The following is a 19,310-nucleotide window of genomic DNA, read 5'->3' on the forward strand; positions in this document are numbered from 1 at the left end:
GAAGAGGTAACTTGCAGTTTTTCATTGTATCATGTGATCCTTCGTAGGCACAATAGTTTATCACAAAGCTGTGCTTTAAATTTTCATGTAAAAATTTATAGTAAAAGCAGCATGTTTGCTTTCCAGATAACCTCAGAATTCCTGTCTGTATGCATCCTTCTCTGGTTGTTGACTGTATTCCTAAAAGATAGCATCATGCATGCATAAAGATAGCCAAGGCTGATGACTGCACTGTAACTTAAGTACTCGCCATCTTCTAATTAAATAATTTAAAGTACAACCAAAAGGATCTTTGTACACTTTTTTATTTTGAAATTGGTGTAATATTCTTATGAGCCAGCAGAAATATTAGTTGCATTGTTGATGAGAGTTTTGGAAATGTCTGTTATATGTTTATGGCACCTTATGGAATAATAAAAAAAAGCTGTAAGCATTGGCATTTCCTGTCATACACTCGAACAGCATGCAAAATCTGTATGATAGTGTTGTAAAGTATGTCTGTAGGTATGCTGCCTGCACCCAGTATGCTTTGCAGTAAATTGTAACTTTATCCATACAAGCTCTTGAAAATAACTCTGTTGATAACTTTTAGATGCTTGTTGTTTATTATTTATTTATGGATAGTCCCACGGGTATCCTAGATGGAAGATTAATGAAAATAAAATGTAGTGAGATATAGGGTGGTATATACGACAAGGGGATTGGGGAAAACGCTGTGGAAATGAAGTTGTATCAAAATAAACACTGAACATTTAAACGATAAAAGAAAAGACTGGTACAAATGAATAATGCATAAATATTTTTTGTCTGTGCTTGCCAGACAGTAGTTCAACAGAGAGAGTTAAGTGTTACAAGGAAACAAGCAGTGTTTCAGAGAATTTATGACTGGACCTATTTTCATGAAGATTGTCATTAGACAGATTACCAGTAAAAGTAAATATTAATTAATAATTAAGTGTTACTGCAAGAGACTGTGCAAAAGAGAAGTATACAATTTAGATGAGACTACTATACATTTCTGTTACATAAGTATTGGGAAAATATATGTGGAATGTTTAATCCAAATTAAGTTAGATAAGATTATATTTGAGATGTATGAAAATGTGAATAATTAAGAAAATAAAAGATTTTTCTGTTCATATTTTTATGGAAAGATTGATGTCATTTATCTGTAATAAAAACTGGAATGCAGATGTAGTACTAATAAAGAAGACAAGATTTTGGTTATGGTGGAAAGAATAGGTTGCTCTGTGGACAATGTCGCAGTGCTTATTAGTACAATTTTAATATAATGTGATTCAGAGACACAATAAATCCTTATGGAGCGATAAGGCATTAGTGACGAGTTATCATGTCTGTGAATTGAACTGCACAGTTACAGGTAACCACAATAGTGTTGTGTCTACCCAAACAATGCAGCTGCACACACCTTTAAATTCACACACTCACACTCACCCAGGTAGTCATACATTTGGACATCAGCGGTCATGCCCTATGCCTCTATATGTATTCGGTACTTAGCTCCTGTAGGGTCTAGTATCCCTGATTCTGCCATAGGACTAAATGGATGAACACATCCAAACGTTATCAGGCACCTTTTAGCTTTGCTCATTATGTAGACTAATAAAGCTGCCTGTCAACAACAGGTGCTGTCATGACTCTGTCATAGTCCATGTTGGTGTGAATGACTTGAGATGCACCTCCTTGGACTGGAGAGAGACATGATTGAACTCGCTGAATATGTATCTCAGGCGGGTATGTTCCAAGTCTTAACCAGCATTCTACCGTCACCCAGAATGATGCCTCAATATAAATAAAAAATGATTTACTTTAAAAACTGGCTTAGTTTCTGATGTCATTCCAATTGGATCCAGTACCTGACAGCCTGGGAAGATATGATTGACAGACCACGATGGTTTGACAGAGATGGCCTGCATCTGTCTTACTTGGGCTTCAAGCTTCTGGTAAGCTTCCTCCATAGTGCCTTATTTATTTATTTCCAGTTTGATGACCAGGGAGGTCCACTGGGCTCAAGAAGACAGTTTTCAGTGGAGGCTCGGGGAGAAAAGCTCCATAAAACATAGAAGACATAGTAATAGTTACGCAAGTAGTACATGTTATAAAGTTAAACATTAAGTAAAGTAAAATAGCAACATAGTATAATATACAATGCATATTTACATGTTTATACATTAGAGAACAGTAGTACAGAATCACCATAGTACTGAGGTTTTAAATCATCTGAGAATGGTATTAAAGTCACATTTGTAAGAAAACAGTAAGTAAGATTGATTCCCTATTGGGTAAGGTGGAAAGATACTTTATTTGTATGGATGTATGCATGTATTAGGCAGGATTAGTTAGGTAGAGTACAATTGCATTTCCTGTTATTGGAGAGGTAAGAATGGAGTTGGGTTTTGAAGAAAACATTTTTTAGAATTAGTGATGAGGTTAAAAGTACCAACATAAAAATGGCAACAAAACACAAATTAAAGGTCATGCTGCTAAACGCTAGGAGTCCAAACATGAAACTGCACTCATTGCAAGCATTCTTAACCCTGGAAAATGCTGACATCTGCGCAGTCACAGAAACTCAGTTTAAATCTGTGGAAAGCACCCCAGCCTTACATGTTTACTCATCCTGGGTAGTAAAGCCAGAGGAGATGGAGTTTCAATATATGTTAAAGACATACACACCTCCAGGCTGGTCAAACAGTATGATGCACAGGAGACACTCCAGGTGCAGTTAACCATTGACAAGACCCTATACAAATCTTAGCTAGCTACCGGCCCCCCATATCTGACTGAAGATGCCAAATCTGCCTTTCTGGACCTCTTCAAATCTATCAAGATTCAATCCTTTACCCTGATCCTGGGTGACTTTAACTACCAAAACATAGAATGGAAGAACTACTCATGCCAGAACACAAGTGCCAAGAGATTCTTCGATTTTGTCAAGGCAAATGCTTTGGCGCAGCTAGTTGATACCCCCACAAGAGGTGGTAATATCTTGGACTTGGTATTAACCAACTTGAGTAACCACTGCAGCATACCTGCAGTATCATCCTCCCTGGTAAGATCCGACCATAAAGTGGTCACTTTCAAAGTCACCATCTCCCCTGACCCCCCTCTTGCTAGGGTCAAACAAAAAAACTTCTCCAAAGCAGATTACAGCCTCCTGAGGAATGGTATAAACAGCTTCACAGCCCCCTTTCCCTCTCTAGGAACTGGCATAAGTATCCAAAACTATACCAAAGCACTATATGAGTATTTACATAGATGCATGGGCTCAGGAATATGTGACAGGATTAAATCATCCTCTGCAAGGAAGAGTAAACCTGTCTAGTGGACATCTGCAATAAATAAACTCTATAACAAAAGAAAAAAATTGCTGTCCAGGACCAAGAAGGAGCAGGTGCCCCATTGACAGAAATATCTCCTTAGCCTGAACAAGCAAATAAGAGCACTAGTGAAATCATCCAAAGCAAACTTTGAGTCCAAATTGGCCACATCTTCAATCGTAAGGCCTTCTTCACATATGTCCGCAATCTGAAAGGAAGCACCCAGATCTGTCCAGAACTGGTGGTTAAGGACACCACATACACAAATACCTTTGATATAGCAAATTGCTGGCCGACAGATTCAGTGAAAATTTCATCCCATCAGTAAATCAGGACATTCCAAATGCCTGCCCCCTTCCCCTTATATCTAGGGATCAGGTCATCACTGCTCTCTTAAAGGCAAAAAATACAGCCTCCATTTGACTCGATAACATCCCAGGCTGCATCCTACATGAACTCAGGCAGGAACTTGCAGAACCATTAGGCACCCTATTCAACCCATGCCTGAGTACCGGCTTTGTCCCAGCTGAGTGGAGGCCTGCCACTGCCATCCCTTTACACAAAGGTGGAGAATCCACCGATCTGGGAAATTATAGACCCATCAGCCTAACTAGCCTGATCTGAAAATCCATGGAACACATATTACAGACCTCATTGACAACCTCCAAACACTCGATCCCACACAATTTGGCTTCATCAAGGGGAGGTCATGTCTGTTAAGTTTGGTTGACTTTTTAGAGACAGTTACCAAAGCAATGGACAAGGGAAGATGGTGCACACTGCCTACCTAGACCTGGCGAAATTATTCCACACTATTCCCCACTCAGGCATAATAGATAAACTCTCTCAACTAGGCATCAGTCCGCATGTTACCAGATGCATAGCTAACTGGTTCACTGATCGAACCCACCTAGTCAGAATAGGGGAAGCCACCTCAAGCAGTAGAATCATATCGAGTGGAGTACTCCAGGGTTTGGTCTTGGGCCCTCTGTTATTTGGGATATACTTTTCTGAGGGACAGGCCAAAACCAGTGGGCTATGGCTGACAAACTTTGCAGATGACTGCAAGCTGGGCACTGTCATCAGTTTCCGTAGTAACGTGGACATCCTCCAAGAGGGTCTCACCCAAACAAATGACTGGTGCCAGAAAAATGGCCTCAAGTTGAATACCAAAAAATGCAACATCGTCCCCTTTGGGGAGAGTGACGACCCTACACATTATCCCATTAATAACGTTCAAAGCATGCAATCAGTTGTGTGGGATTTGGGCACACAGATTGATCGCAACCTGACTTTTGACCAACATGTTGCTTCCACTGTACAGAAAGGTTTCTACATGGCCCACCTCATAAGTAAAGGCATCTCATCCAGGGACAAGGAGGTCATAACATCCCTGAATTCTTCCCTTATAAGGCCCATTATTGAGTACAATGCCCTGTTTTGCATGTACCTCGTAAAGCACATGCAGCAGCTGAAGAGACCACAGAGGTTCCTCACCAGGAGAATCCAGGGCCTCAAAAATCTACCATACACAGATAGGCTAAAAGCCCTGTCCCTCTACTCAGTTTCATACAAACTCCTCAGTGGTGACCTCTGTCTGGCATACAAGGCGATCTCGGACCCCGCCTTGATGGGACTGCTGCATATCCGCAAGTCGAGCTCCAGTCGAGTAACCTGCACGTCCAGCCTCAGCCTGGTCTGTGACATCAATAGGACTTGTTGGTTGGACAGATTTGTGTCCCAGAGGCTCCCCCATCTGTGGAATTGACTCCCTTTCTACGTCAAGCAGAGTACCTCTTTGCCCCTTTTTAAGCACAACCTGGATAACTGGCTAGGAAATAGAAAATACATCCTTGATTCCACCCGTGTTCCTGATGGACAGGGGCATTGGGTGCTGATTTGTCTAAACATAGGACAAACTCTTGGCTAGGCTTATAAGGGCTTCAGGGCCAGAGGCCTCGTAACTTCCTGTGACCTATGCAGACATGTTTATATGAGTATATGACACAATCTAATACTCACCAAAATGAACTTTTAAACATCAGACAAAACTCTTGAAACACAAATAATCAAAAGAAAAAAAGTTTGCATGTGAACAATCACAATGCAATTCCAGTGTGGGAGTCTGCACCCCCAACACTCCCAGCTAATTATATATTCCACCTCTTAGATCCCACTTCAGTGGGGAAAAGACAAATTTTCCTCTCCTTACTGTTCTTGATCTCTCACAGAAATGAAAGCAGGCAATGAGCGAAAAGCTGATTTTCAGTTAGCTGTACTGTTTTTTTTTTCACCCTCCTCAATGGCACCTATATCTATCTATATGAATATACATGTATAGGGCATTGTTTACATTGACTGACTATAGTTGACAAATATTTTGTCAGCACAATTTTATCAGCAAAACAATCAACAATGGTGTGAGATCTCAGAGTTGGAATATATAATTAGAAGGGGTGTTTTGGGTTCAGGGGAACTTGGCCTTCTGCAATAAAACGCTATTTTGTAGTTGTATACACTGAGCTTATGTCTTGGAGCATGTGCAGTTGACTGTCAACGTTTTTTTTATTTCATTTTTTGTGAACGTTATTGACTCATTTTTATACACACACATTTATGTATACAATTATATCATACATAAACACTGTATGCACATATCCACTCGTGTATATACACATATACCATACATGCAGTTGTCATCGCACTTGTCTACACACACAGTTGCCCGTCTGTCTAATGCAGTTGGCATGTTTTATTAATACATTTTCTAGTAAGTGCACTTCAACCAACCAGATGAGTTGCCACAGGCATGAGTCATTTGATCATCTAAAAAATGTCCCATTCTTTATAGTCTCCCCTTTTGTCATAATCCTCTGTAAATCTCAATGCTTGTCCTTGAACGAGTTCACATAAAAAAAAAAAAAAAAAAAAAAAAAGTCCCTAGGCTGTTTTTATAGAACTGTCCTATATTTAGACAATTTCATGTGCAAAATCTTCAGGATCAGTGTTAAGCATTATTACTTAACTGCTCCTTGTAAACTCAGGTCTGATCGAATCTCTTTTCTGATTTTTCTCATAATTTTTAGAAGTTCCTTACCTTCTGTCATGGCTAGTAGGCCTACCATTTCCTGTGGAGTCTGCTAGAATTTAGCATGGATTTTTTTTTCTGTGGTTTTAAAGTTGAGATTGAGTGGTGGAAACTTACTAGAATTGTAAGACGTTTGGTGTTAATTGTGTGATTCATTAGGATGGGCAAGCAGCCTGGTTGTAAAGGTTTGATAGATGCCAGCATAAAGTTTCCTCAGAAGACAGATAGTGTTTTGCTGTTTGACTTGGTCAACAGACCTAAACATGGTCTTTTTTATTTGTAAAGTGTTTTAAAAAAGAAACATACATTTGTCAGTGGGTCTGTATGTTGTGCAGGAAATGTCCTAAATTAGTTTCAGTAGTAGGAGATTCTGCTTCCTGGAAATGTTGGTATTTTTCTTTTCAGTTTTAGAAGTTGGACTAACAATGTTTTTTTCCTTTAAGACCTCATCCATGTGCTTTGATTTTGTCTCAAGATCTCTGTACAGCCCTTCTGTGACTGTTAGCTTGGACTATGGTAGTATAATAAGAGCTCTGATCAAGGCTCACGTCATGATCAATGCTACCTTTTCTCTCATGGTTTTCGTGGCAGCTAGATATGGAGTTTACTGCCTTCCACCTTTGATGCTTTTTCTCCTGTTACTCGCATGCCTTTGATGCTTTTTCTCCTGTTACTCGCATGATCCCAGTTGTTGCAAGCCCAATGCACCCACTGCAGACTCCTTCTTCATCATTGACACCTTCTCTATTGATGTTTTTATCTGGGTGGGGGGGGGCAGTGTGTTCAGTATTGGGAAAACAGACTTTATGGCTTTGGCACTTAATGATGATACAAATACCCCTGGAGAAGATTTGGTTCCAGCATCTTCTGCTTTCAAGCCCTTGGTTCTGGAGTATGTCATTTCACCTTCTGCATTGACTCCAACTTCAGCCCTAATGTTGTGGTTTCAACATTGTATCAGTCATATTTGAGACCATTGGCTCCCTTCACTGCCATGCTCATAGGCACAAATGTGACTGCAGACCAAAAACATATTGTTGAAGCCATAATTGTCAGTGTGGCAGCCCATGTATCTTGCCCTGGTGCAGGACAGTGCCTGAGACACTTACTGATTTGGGTCTGTAGTACTATCATTTTGACCATTGCAGGAGAGAGGGATAGGAACCAGCTGTCCAGATGACTTTTCTCTTCATCCTCTGAATATCTGAGTGTATCTTGGAAGAGGCCACGCAAGATGAAGCACCTGGACAATCCATGGAATCTTTTACTTCACACAGTGATACCAGAAATGGAGAGCATCCCGTACTGTCTCCTACAGATTATCCTAAATTATAAGAAATTTGAGTAATAATGAAAGTGGAGGCATAGACAGTCAGTCTTGTATCTCCAGTTGATGAAGTCCTGCAGTTGGCTTTTCACTCTCTCCATCCATCCTCTTAGGTGGTTCCAGATGCTGACAGGATTGAGGGGCTTGTTGTACAGAGGACTTGTCATAAACTGAATGATGCAGCATCCATCCCAAGGAGACTGGGTAAGATTGTCTTGCCTGACAGAGAATGGGATTAAGCTATTATAGGTTTTATTCTGCTACACTTTTGTTTGTGCGGTAACATATTTGACAGCTTTCAACCGTATCAGTAGGTTTCTGGTAGAGGTCTGTGGTACATAATGTCTGGGTGACTGCAGTCCTGGATAATAGCAAAGTTCTGATATATGAACCTTGCAATAACCAGCCTATTATAGTTAAGATCATATCTCAGACCTAACTATAAAAGGGTTATGTTTACTTAATTTCAGATCAGAATCAACAAAATTTCTGGGCATTCCACGGTTCCCTGCCCAAGTCTAAGTTTTTACATGTTTCATACTTGTAATCACCAGTGTAAACAAATCATTGATAGTTATATTTTATGTTGACATCTTCATCTTTCTTTTCCACACCAGTGCTCTAAGAACCATGGGCATGAGCAGCATACTGCTATACTCCAATTCTGTTATGCATTGATGGTTCTGTATGCCACAAGTGCCTCACATGAGGAGATCTCTTAATTTTAGCTCGGTGGACAAAGATTTATTGACAGATGTCAACAGCCACATACTGGGCTTTCCATTTCAGACAGAGATTTCACCCAGCAGAAATCTTGTAATGTGTGAGTGCCTTTCAAGAGTGTTTCTTTAATACCTGTTTCATTTCGTCTTACTACAGGACAAAGAATTATTAGATCAAATTTTAATTTCATGAAATTTATTGTCCACAAAATTTAGGACTGAATTTACTGACATAACTAAGATTCAGCCCACCTTTCATACAGAGTCTCATGCATGAAAGAAGGAATGCCAAAAGACCTCCTCTTTGGAGAGCTGGATTCTGGAAAGAGGTCAAATGGGTGACCCAAATTGTGCTACAGGTAAATGTGCAAGCATGACCTCAACGCTGTCTCCATCAGCAGAGACACCTATCATTATCTTGCCTCAAACAAGTATGCCTGGCAATAGGAAGTGAAGAAAACGCTCATTGTACATGAAACTACTTTGGCAAAGGAAGCGGAGGACAAGATAGCCCTCAGTAAGATCCATCCCTGTGATACCAAACTGACATCTGCCTACTGCTGCTCAGAATGGGGAAAGGACTACCACTCCCAGATTTGACTTGCACAGCCACAGAACATACTGCTTGAATCAGTCCAACAGGGGCACAAACCCATGATACGTTAGGATTGAAGGCCTTCACATCCTAAACAACAGGATTAGAGGACATCCTCAGTACAGTAACCCCCCCCCCTCTCTGTATGTGTGTGTGTGTGTGTATGTGTATATATATATATATATATATATATATATATATATATATATGTGTGTGTGTGTGTGTGTGTGTGTGTGTATGTATATGTATGTATATATATATATATATATATATATATATATATATATATATATATATATGTATGAGTCTACTTTGACCCATAAAAATTGCAGTTCAGCAAACTGCAATTTCCTGAGTCCGTTTTTGTGAAAGTGCATTTATCCAAAAATGCACTTTCGCAAAAATTGATTTAGCGAAGAGAGGTCACTGGTTCCGGGATCCTGTGGTGGTGCAGGTACAGTGTTTCCTCAGTGGTAAGTTGGAGGAGTGCTTGTTGTAGATTGAAGTACAGTGAAGATAAGGTAATATTCCATTTTCCCAACTGTAGTTCGATCTCAGAGTTAGTATATATAAGTAGAAGTGGTGATGGTGACGAAGCCTCCCACATGGAGGGTGCAGGGGGCTTGAATACATGTCTTTAGTGTTTTTTTCTTTTCTTTTTTTTTAATTCGTTTGTTTTAGTTTCTCTTTCACTGAACTGATTTTCGTGAAAGTGCATTTTTGATTAAATGCACTGTCGCAAAAACAGACTTGCAAAATTGCATCATTTTGGTGAAATGTAATTTTGATGGTTCAGCGTAGACCCATATATCTATATGTGTGTGTGTATGCATATATATATATATATATATATATATATATATACACACACACACACACACACACACAATCCTTCTCCATGAAACAAACTCTTAGGGACAAGTAAATGACAGTGTTGCATATATGCAGATTGCAGTAACTCTACTACTTGAAACTACTATAAGACCCACTTATGTGATTTGCTTGCTTATTTGAGAGTTGTCAACTAGAAGAGACATGATGGAACTGCTGCTGTCTTGTAGTGGTCTGTTAAAAGATGACCTGGCAACACTTAAGGAAATACCAGCATAATTCTGAGCAATATGCCTAATATGGAAATAAAGGTCTGTGCTTGTACACTATGAAGTATTCAAACAAATACATCTAAATCCATAATTGTATAGTATGAGGAAAAAAATTGTGTTGAGCATGTACAGGTATTTTTTCTTGTGGACTTGTGCAATTACATTAGGGCATCTTTGGTCAACAAGTTGTCTCACTGGTCCAGCCTTGATTTCTTTTAAGAGAAGTAGAAGAAATAGGTTTTATCAACTTTAAGATACGTTAAATATAGACCATAATGGTAAACACTAGTGAATTTGTTTTTTCAGGAAAGTATTGAAAACACGCGTCTGTGTGTGTGTGTGTGTGTGTGTGTGTGTGTGTGTGTGTTGGGGAAGAGAATTCTATAAAATACCCAACAGAAAGTTAAATAAGTGAAAGATATGTAGTCATAGAAAACATTAATTAATTTGCTTGGCAGTAGGCAAGATAATTAGATTTAAGGCACTAGAGATGTGAAAGGGTTGACTGAGAACTTGGAAGATGTCAAATATATAGGCAAGAATAATAAGACCAGGAAGCAGTCTCATACCTGAACAAAGGGAAAACAAACATTTAATGAAACATTACAACAGTCTTCAGAATATGTAACGTTAAAGGAAACTGCATTGTCCAGTGCTGTCCAGAAAGACAGAGTGATCTATGCAACCTTGAGAGCAAAAGTTAGGTTGGGAAGAGGATAGACATTGGCTATATACAGTCTGTTTTCCCTGAGTGGGCCTGTCATAACTGAAATAAGCCATGAATCTACCTGAACTACCCCATGTTACATTTTATATAGCAGATCCACATTCTACATTGTATTTCTTCCTTGTAACACCTATGTCAACTTCTTCTTGTCCAGTACTTTAAGCTGAACTGTGTAATAAAGGAGTTCATATGCTTCAAGCTCAATATGATTAATTGTGTTTTACATGGGCAGTACTGGGAAAAATGATTTGTAAATTTTGCCTGAAAGGAAAATGCACAGCTTATTTTGGATTTTTGATCAGCTTGTTCTTTTTTCACTTATTTTAAAGAGCTTGAGTGCTGAAAAAAAATAATTCTGCTACTTTACCCATAGGATTTCATTTCTGGAAAAGGTAAGCAAAGTTGAGTGGTGTGAAAGTCATCTCACTTGATAAGTTAAGTATGAAGAGTCATGCTCAGAAAAGAATCATCACGTAGGAGAAAATGATGTGTGGGAGAAGTAGATGGCACTTAACTGTTCTTTATTGAAATTATTAGGTATCATTAACTTTTGAGAATGATTATAGTTGAATAAGATATTTTTGAAGGTGTATGCTTGTGTTCTGACATGCAGTCAGAAGCTTTTATACATTAACTCCAACCACTTTCTCAGTCTTGCCCCGGTGGTATTGGTGTCTGTTATAGCTAGTGTGGTTACTATACCATGACGCCGAGTTAAAATATTTATTTATTTTATCTTACATTTGTTAACCGGGATGGTCCAACTGGACGAGGTCCATTTTCACCGGAGGCCCGGGGAGAAAAGCTCCACATAATATAAAACCATGCAAGACGACTTTACATAAAATACAAAACATTGTTATCAACAAAACATTATATAACAAAATAATGTTACTGTTGTAGTCTTTGTAGCTGTGACCAAGGGAAAAGGCCTGGCAAATGCTGTAGTCTTTATGAGCATATATTTTTTGTGTGTGTAAACTGATGCTAGGGCAGACTTCTCAGTAGAATATGCAGAAGTAGTGAATTCATACTGGCTTGAATAGAGGAAAATGTTTCAATTCACAAGCCTGTAATGCAGCATGTTATGGTCACTTTAATTTAGCTTCATGGTAAGTGTTTCTATATCTTTTATATGAATGCTTTTGTTTTCAGTAAGCAACTTAGGTTTGTTCATGTTGGTCAGATCTCTATACTGTCTGACACAAGTCAGTGGCAGTAGATTCCTCGGGATAACCAATGGAATTCACATTTATATCATTGTTATATATAACAAATCATTGGTTGTAAATATGCTTGGAAGTAAGGTTGTCTGCTTTTTATCTTGTACATCTGTTTTATTTAAATTGCCTTCCAAGCTTGGGTTGTGACTGAAAAGGTCTACCAAACAGTTCACTTACCCAGTTATCAAAGTATAACTAAATATATATATATATATATATATATATATATATATATATATATATATATATATATATATATATATATATATATATATATATATATATATATATATATAGAGAGAGAGAGAGAGAGAGCAGGGTATGAAAAATATGATTAAATTTGTGTTAGTTAATGGCACATGCACTAATGTAGTATAGTTAAAGGGACAATCCCAGTGTTTAAAATTAGGGTCCGAGTTAAGTTGACAGAAGTCACGCCCACTTTGACACGTCACTTTCATTCCCACCCAAAGTGTCATTTTACTTGTAAATATCCTCTAAATCCAGAATTCCAGTCTTGTTTCAGCTCACAAGGTAAACACATCTTTGGATTTCTGTTCCTCTCTGACTTACATTGGATTGGGGAACTATGCCCCAGCTCCTGGCTCATAGTTAACATAAAAAAGCTGTGCCAGGGAAAAGGGACATCAGTGTGTATTCATCTTTAAATTTTGCATCACTCATGCTTCTACAGATGCACAAGCAGCCCGCTCATAATAAATAGTGCATTTGTCTAGTAGTATTCAGAAATCAGCACATATCAAACTAGAAGCTGAAAAAGGAACAGAAGAGTGTGTCTACTTACGCTCCAACCTTCTGTCACACACTTGCTTTCTATGGAATTACTAGCAGGTCAGAAATTCAATTCACAAGGTTAGTATTCAAAAATCAGAATATAGTAAAACATGAAAGAAAGAGAAATGTGGTGTCCACTATTGTTTGCCTGACTTGGATGCTTTCTATAGGTAGAAGCCATGTCATAAAATTGTTGTAGATGGCCAGGATTCACAATTACCACAGAATAAAATATGAAATGAAAGAAACAAAAAAACTCTATTTACTAATGTTTTAAAAGCCTTGCATTACTGATATGCTTTCTAGACTAGCAGCAGCAGTAAGGTCATAAAATGCCTGAAAGGCTACTTTTCTCAGTGAGTAAAATGCGGAGATTAAACTAATGAGTGGTTCAGAGGGAGAGCTGTTGTCGGTACAATGCAATTTTAGATGGAATTTGGCTAACACCTTTGAAACTTCTTTCAGCACGCCCCTCAGCCAAAGGTGAGCATGCTCAGAATGGCAAACCTGAAATGTAAACAAAGGCCGAATCAAAACAAAAAATCCCTGGGACTGTCCCTTTAAGAATGGATTTGTTTGCCTAGATTTGCAAATATTTAAGGATTGCTGTATTATTTTATGATTGTATGATGATGTTCTCAAGTTATATATAAATAGATCAATAAATATTTAAATAAAAATGATATGCATAACACCTCCATGGGTGAGTGGGGGGCTATAGTGTTCAGTCCTGAAATCTGGTTGCTGTTGGTCTGGAGTTGGCATATTCTTCCTTTGCCTACATTTTTTTTCTCCAGGTACTGACATTTATTTCCTTCTGTTCAAAAATGTGCTTGCTGACTGACTTAATAGATATTTGCCTTTATGGCCAATGTGATGTATGATAAGCATCTGTGAATGGCTAGCTCAAATACTGCCCTGGTAAGTTAATATGAAACTGAGCACAGGCTGATACCTATATAGGGCAGATCACAGGTAAGATGATCATACTTTCTGCAGTTTTCCTTGCTGCAGTAGACAAAAGTGGAGAAGTGGAGCTTGGTGAAAATGTTTAGTGTGGCTTTTGTTGTGAAGATTTGTAAAATGATGAGAAACAGTAATGAAAGATGTGGTTGCTTGTTGTTTAATGCATTGCTGTCAAACTAGCTGGCAATTGTCACAACTTCATTATGGCACCAAAGTGCCATGTCTTAATAATTTTCTTTGGTTGATGAGATACAGGCATTCTGACACTCCAAATGGCTTTAAAGATTTTTATTTATTTAACATTTGTTTACCTGGAAAGTCCGACTTGGTATGAAGCCAATTTTCAGTGGAGTCCCGGAGAGAAACTCTCCAGATGCATGTCTTTGTAACTGTTGTTACAAAACTGTTGTGACAGTTGCAGCTGTAAGATGCTGACCATGAACTTCTTTAAAATGTCATCACCTTACACAATATTAGAGGAATATTCCTTTGTTGTGTATTCAATTTTTGACTAAGTTATTTAACACTTGCATGATGATCCGTTGCCTAACTTTGCTACCTCTGGTATGCTATAAACATTCATTTTTGTATACGTAGCTTTATCTGTTACACAGTCAAAGAAATGCTGGAACCTACCTAGCAGTTGGTAAGTGGAAGCCTTGGAAGCTTATTCTGGGCAGGGCACCTGTCTGTCAGAGAATGCACATGCACGGAGACGCACTACAGGCATTCAGATGTACCCATTGGCAATGTGGAAGATTGCAGTCAACCTAATACTTGGCTTTTGGAGGCGGGAGAAAACTGGAGCAGCAGGAGATCACCCAAACTAACACACATTGAGGACATATAGACTACACGCAGATGGTGTTCCAGCTGAGAACTGAACTGGAGAACCTCTTTCTTTGTTGTGGAGATGCTAGTCATTGCTGCACTCTGCCAAAAATATTTTTTTCCAACACTGTGATGATTGATGCTGATGTTATTGGCAATACAGAAAAGTAACTGGAATATATATCCAAAATGACCAGTTTGTATTCAAATCTGTTTCTGAAACTGTTGGAGTTAGTTTTTTTGGCATGTTTGATGTTTGCATGGGTAATCTGTCATTCTTAGCAGTGCTAGGTTTTGAAGACAAACTTTGTCATGAGGCCCATCTCAGAGAACCCTAGCTTTTCCCTTACAGCAGTCTGATTCTCCTTTATGAGGTGTATCTATTAACCCTTCTATAAAATGAAGATAAAAGGATTAATCACAATGTTGTATGCAACATTCACTACCATCTGGTACAGTCAATTCATTCTGACGTGTGATGTTTAGTAGTCTATTTAAGATGTCAGTGGCAATAATTGAGTTGTCTTATTTAGAATGGGGATCTAGTCTTCTTTAAGCTCAATAAAAAGTGGTTTCCATGCTTTTGGGGAGAAGCTTTTTGAACTATAAATGGGTTGGAGTTGGGTCTTTTTAAGGATCATTAGATGACATCTGGGCAATGATCACTCAGACTGCTAAGTAAGGCTGCTGTAGCTTCACAGTGATGTGCCTAGTCCTTCATGTTTGGGCAGTGTATGATCCTGGATTGAGCCCATTTGGATCATTAACCAGTTGCACAAAATTATAACTTGAGGATTTCAGTAAGCTGAGACATGTTAGTGTCACTCCAGTTTAAGTTGACATCACCTATCAAAATATAGTTGTCCCTTGCACAGCCTTGGTAAAAATTCTAGAGTACCTCTTCTAACAGCATTTTAATTGCTGTTGGAAATGTGGAGGAATGTAATAATGTAAAGTACACCTGTGAAGAATTTATGGCTCTCTGTTATGAGATGTGCATCTAGCCATTTAAGGATTTCATTTTAAACCAGTGTTTTCTTTTTAAACTTTAATCTTACTTCATTATTACTTTTTATTCATTTATTTATTTTTTATGAAGATTTTGCAAAATGACTGGTAAAAGACAGCTGTCATCTTTTAGCAAGGATTTGATTATGGCAATCCTGTTAACATTTTCCTATGTAATCAGACCTCCAGTAAGACCTATTTGTTACTGATTCTATTAATATTCCTGAGGGTTGTACTTAGCTTCTTGTGGCTGGTAGCTTGATGTTAGGGGATGTGGAGGACATTTTTCAGTATCTAGGAGGAAGAGCAGTTCACTTTAACTGCTGCGTTTTTGCTCTCTTTTTTTCCTCACCTGTGCTTCATTCTTGTTGCATACCGTGGTACCCCATCAAACTCTTGGTCTGCTTACTCCTCCTTTTCACCCATGTACTTATCCCTGATCAGATTGGAGCTGATCTGGGGCTTAAGGGGGTTCTGGGGTTATGTTTGCCACACTTCTGCTTTTGTGGATGCACTTCTTGAAGGACTATACTACTTCCCTTTTGCCATGTGTTATGACAACATCTGCTGCTGTTTTTGCCAGCAAAGTGAAGTTTTGTTTTTTTTCCCTAAACAGTGCTCTGAGTTGAGTGATGAGTACATGTACTTTTGAGATATTCAAGACTGGGTATGAATAGCGTATGTTCTTTGAGTTACTCTTAGTAGGTGCATCTGTTAATGCTGATATTTTCAAATGTAATAAAAGCTTAGGCATGTGGGATGGGAATGTGGGTGTAGGTTATAGTTACAGTAAGGGTATTTAAGGTAATAGCTTTAGTGGTATTCATGTGTGATGTATGGAAATGTGTCCAGGAATCTGGTGGTGGTGGTCTGTTAGGACAAGGGTTTTTTATAAAGTGATGTGTAAGACTTCAGGTTAGGGCCTGAGGCAGCGTTAGAATAAGGTTAGTACACATTGGTAGGGTGGTGCAGGGGACAAGGAGCATTGATCTATCAGATTGTGACTTGCCTACGGATTCAATCTGTTCTGCTACCTAGACCCGATGTTCACTCCACAGATCCCTTCTCTGTAACAGATATCAGAATCCAGCTAATTTTCACCATCATTATAAGATATTTATCAGAGGAACACTATCAAACACAAAAATACTCCAAAAATAAAATACACGTCAGGAAAAAAATGGCTGTTTGAGGTGCAGGTTAACCCCTCTTGTTTTTTTGGTACAGGTTTGGGTAGATACTTGATGACAGCATTGATAAAGAATACTGGCAGTTTTTTCTTATTTTTCTTCACTTAGAATGTATACATTTATGCCGAGCATATATCAAATGCATATAAAATTATCAAACTAGCACTTTATAAAGTAAGTAAATGCCACTGATAAACAGATACTTGCAACCCCCAACAAGTCCATTGCGTGTTCAACAACAATGTTGGTTTTATGAGCTGATGCATTGTATTGATTCAGTTTCATTGATCAAGTGCATCTGTGCCCTTTGTCTACATTTTCATTCTTTTGTTGAACTCTGATATGTACTTTTGGGGGGGGCTGCTCCCCCAGCCCACCGGCATGCAGCTTTCGTGTTTAATAGCCGTGATTGCTTTTTATTCATGTAAGGAAGCTGCAGCCTCCTACCCACTGGTTATAGTTTGTATAACCATGGAACAGTTGTAGTTGAGGTGGTGATGCAAATAGTACATAATAAATATAGCCACAATAGTTTTATTAGTTGGCTCCTACATTTATTTTTCCTGCCTTCTTTTTTCAATAAGTTTTCTTGATTGACCATGGGAAGTTGTATGTTCGTTTTCTTGCTGGTGTCAAAACAACATATTGAATGTAACTAGTGTGTCAGTGTGCTGCTTCACTGGTGATTATTGCAAGAGTATTGTCTCTCATAATATAGTTGAGTAACTGCAAGTTACAAGCATAATGGTTTTATTAAAGGGTGTATTTATTTTTCATTTCACTTATGTTCCTTTTTCTCTTGTATGCACTTAAAGTAAGAAGATATATGTTTAGACTGGTGTTAAGTCAGGTGGAGTATGTACCACCTTGAGCAAGGTTTGCTACTGTGTATCCTAGGAGTTACTCTGCTCTGAACTTGACCCAATCACCAGGAAACACCCCCAGCTCAAATGCATTACTCAGTCTGCATAGCATAATAATAATAATAATAAAAAAAGAAAAAAATCAGATATCAGGATTATGCTGCAAATTAATTACACTTTACATTAAAAGAGGAACTAAAAACAAATGTAAAAACTTCACCTGATCAGGAGCAACAAAAGGCATCCAGAAAGGAAAGAAATCTCTTGATGAAAGTGAAAGTATAAATTCCATGGACAGTCGCAAAGCACTGGAGAGAGGGCAACCAGTAGATGTCCTGAAGAAATAATCAGCAGTTCCATTGTAGCATAAAACAGAAAGTCAGTCACTCTAATCTAGAAGTGAAATGACACACATACACACACATGCACTCATACACACAGCTGTGGTAAAAAACAAAACAAAAATAAAAACTGCTTGGCCTCGATTGAATCAAATAGTCTAATTTAAAAATCCAGTACAGAAAAATAAATCACTGTGTAAATACAAATGTATGTAAAATTGGAAATCATGCACAAACGTTACTACAGAAACCCATTTAAATAGACACACCACTCATATGAAATCATTAGCCGAACTCACTTTACTTCTCTTTTTTTTCCATTCACAATCTAAAAGTGCAAAAATGTACATCACATTAAAAGAATCGGGAATGTTAAACATTATTTTTTCTTACAGTCTTTCTGTCTGCTTTATCCTGCAATTGGAGAATATTTCTTGGTGCAGTCTTTTCATGTTCATCAAAAAAAGTGAAGAAATGGCTATTGTGAACTCTGTTTTACAGCCAGGTTATACCCTAACTAACATGGTGGGAGACTACAACTTCATAATACCATGGATGCCCAACAGCAGAAAATACCCTTCTAAAAGTCTGAGGTTCAGCTGGTGCTGATTTCAAAATCATACATATGATTTCTTGCAGCAGTGATCCTACTTCACCAGTTTATTATTTGTGACTGTCACATGCAACCGAACAGATACTGAAAAAGCAAATGATTTTATTATGATTTTAAGCTAAGTCGAAAATGATAACCTATATGAGAAAGTAAACAGCACATGAAGGACTGCTGATGAAGCCTTTTTTGGCATATTTTTGCAACTGATACTGTTCAATAACATACAACAGTTTGACAGAGGTGTCCTATAAATGACAGCCCTAATTCACATCAGAATTCCAAGAAGTTAAAAAGGTATAACCCTACACAACAATTTAGTTAAAATGGGTGACTGAACTATTTTGCATTAAAATAACCCTGCAAAACAATTGATACATAATTTTAAATGTAAAACTCAAAGTGCAAAAAAAAATTTGCCAGTTTTATAACATGTTACTTTAGTGTCAATATGGTACAGACGCCTAGGGATTGGAAGGCACTCACCCTTCAGGCTGACAACAATTTTGGGCATGTGGTAATATATTTCCCATGCACACCTCTTGTGCCTTATTGTTTATGTATATCATGCACACATGCA

The 19,310-nt window shown here is 38.2% G+C and overlaps 1 protein-coding gene across 1 annotated transcript in view; it reads left to right on the forward strand.

Annotated features, from left to right (window-relative positions):
* Positions 1-19,310, forward strand: part of LMF1 (lipase maturation factor 1) — a 4,369,731-nt gene that overhangs the window by 790,803 nt on the left and 3,559,618 nt on the right. The gene's annotated exons all lie outside the window — the stretch shown is intronic.

This window comes from Protopterus annectens, chromosome 12.part0 (genome assembly GCF_019279795.1).
Source record: "Protopterus annectens isolate FY-2018-M chromosome 12.part0, PAN1.0, whole genome shotgun sequence".
Lineage (NCBI taxonomy): Eukaryota > Metazoa > Chordata > Ceratodontiformes > Protopteridae > Protopterus > Protopterus annectens.